Source organism: Cannabis sativa, chromosome 9, assembly GCF_029168945.1.
Source record: "Cannabis sativa cultivar Pink pepper isolate KNU-18-1 chromosome 9, ASM2916894v1, whole genome shotgun sequence".
NCBI lineage: Eukaryota > Viridiplantae > Streptophyta > Magnoliopsida > Rosales > Cannabaceae > Cannabis > Cannabis sativa.
This window is the reverse complement of record NC_083609.1, coordinates 28333223-28335612: the sequence shown is the minus strand read 5'-3', so window position 1 is coordinate 28335612 and position 2390 is coordinate 28333223. Positions and strand designations below refer to the sequence as shown.

General features: G+C 29.0%; 1 long non-coding RNA gene across 1 annotated transcript; it reads right to left on the bottom strand.

The window, feature by feature from the left end:
- Nucleotides 1-623: 623 nt before the first annotated feature.
- On the bottom strand, nt 624-1162 carry LOC133030766 (uncharacterized). The gene is made up of 2 exons (XR_009684300.1): nt 918-1162; nt 624-718 (listed from the first exon to the last, which is right to left on the bottom strand). It is a non-coding gene; the product is annotated as an uncharacterized LOC133030766 (long non-coding RNA).
- Between the last annotated feature and the right edge of the window lie 1228 nt (nt 1163-2390).

Sequence of the window (2390 nt, the reverse complement as noted above, 5' to 3'; positions counted from 1 at the left end):
ATATTCAAAATCTTCTATAAGAAAAGTTATAGTGTATTCCTTTAATAATTCTAAGAATACTTACAAATTGTTGCTTATCTCTAAGTCCAAGATTATCAAGCAGATCTTGTACCTCAACTTCACTATCAGTCTGCACAAAGTGGAAAAACCTTTAAAATTCAACACCATAAATAGCAAAGCAAGGAAACTCGAAGACAAGAAAGGAGTATGGATTAAATTACACTAACAGCTAGAGAAATCAAGGACAAATGGTCAAATTGTAAAAAAAACATTGACGAGAAATATGTGGACAATAATAGATGGTCAAATTTTATTCAGCAATCATGCATAGTGATAGATAAAGCCTAAAGGGTATCGATTAGTTTCTAAGGATATGCAAAGTTTTAGCTAGGATTACAAGATCAAAAGTGGTCACACCAATTATAGAGCTTATATTTCTACTAAAAACAGTATATTAACATTTACCGAATAACATTTTTTTTTCTTTCATTTACCAAAAAAAAAGCTAGCTTTATTAATGATTTTATGTATATTAATGGGGCTAGTCTGTGCCCATTTTCATCTCGCATTGCAAGAAATTAACATAGCAAAATTCAAAATATTGAAGAATATCAAAAGCTTACCAGTTACCAAATGAAGCGAAAATGAGAAGAAAACAACTAGGTTCCCCTTAAAGAAACGAGCAACACCGTTTGCACTTCGCAGAGTAATACTTCCCCTAAAAATTGACAGACCCAATTCAGAAAACGAAAAAAAAAACCTAATAAAGCACATGACATGAGCCAAAGGAGAAACAACGAACACATTTTGAAGAAAACCAAGAAGAATAACCTTGATAAAAAAAAATGGGCAGAAAAGCTTACCCTTTGATTCCAGAAACTACCCGACATTAGATATGCGAAAAAAAGAATACGTACCTGAAAAGAAGAAAAATCTGAACTGAAATGGCGATGCAGTGAGACTCGCGGCCGGTGGCCCTGTGGGAGAGGTGGAGTGCAGTGGTTCGTGAGAGGAAGACAATAAACTGATGATGAGAGAAACATAATACGTTTTGATTTGACGGAAAGAAACCCTAAAATCAGACGAGAGACACCTGGGTGTTAGAGGAATTTGGATTTTCTCGGGAAAATGAGGAGAAGAAAATGAGATTTGGTGAAATTGGGATTTAATTTAGGGTAGATTCAAATTTCTTTTTTTTTTTAAAAAAAAAAATATATTAAAAAGTAAATTTTTTTTTAAAAAAATATATATTTAAAACGGATCGGGTCAGATCCAATCCGTAAAAAATTTAAGCGGGGCGGGTCGGATCTGATCCAAGATCCAATAACTATCCGAATGTTTCGGATCAGTAATGATCCGTCGGATCGGATCAGTTTTGCCATGCCTATTAACCATGGCTATTTGCAATCAAGCAATAATAGGTTTTGAAAACTTACAAACAAGCTAAAACATATACTCCTGCAACAAGGTTCGCTGGATAGTTGGATGTAGGATTTATTTAATTTTAAATAAATAATTTCGAAAAATAATTAATTAAATACAAAAAATTATTTTCGAAAATTTTTAAAAAAAATTTAAAAAAAATTTCAAATTTTTAAAATAAATATTTAAAATTAAACCTACAATTTTAAAAAATTAGGTTTCAACCAACCTAAATATCATTTCAAAATTTGCTAACTACTTTTAAAAATTTAATGTTATTTTATAAATAAAAATTAAATAAAAAATTAAAAAAGATAAATGAATATCTTTTTCAGATTTTAAATATAATTTAAATAAATAAAATAACAAAATTTAAAAAGTTAGCAAAATATCTTACATCTATTTAAAATTACATGATTATAGTTATCTAATTTTAAATTTAAATAAGGTCAAATTATTTAAAAAAAAGATTTAATTTAAAAAAAATTAATATCTCACCTTAAATTTAAAAATAAGATAAGATATAATCAAATTTAAAAATAAGATAGATAATTAAGCAAAAAAGATAGATATTTACTATTTTTCAAATTCAAATTACACTAATATCATGAATTAAATTTAAAAAATATTAATTAAATTAATTATGATAATTAGAATTGAATTAGGAATAGTAAATGTATAAATACAGAACTACACCAAAAATCGGAAGTTAATTCCATGAAAAAGCATGAAAAAACGAAAAAATTGCTAGCTGTACGAACCATGGGCGCACAAGGGGCCGCATGGCGTGGTTTCTCGGCGCAGGGGGCTGCTAGCAGCCTCTCCGCGCGCGCACGTGGTGCAGCGACACAACCCGATTTTTTCAAAACTTCAAAAAATCATAACTAATTCAAATTAAATCGAAATTGAGTTCTATAAAAAAGTAACTTGCTTAATTTTTTTCATACTATCCAATAAAAATAATTCCA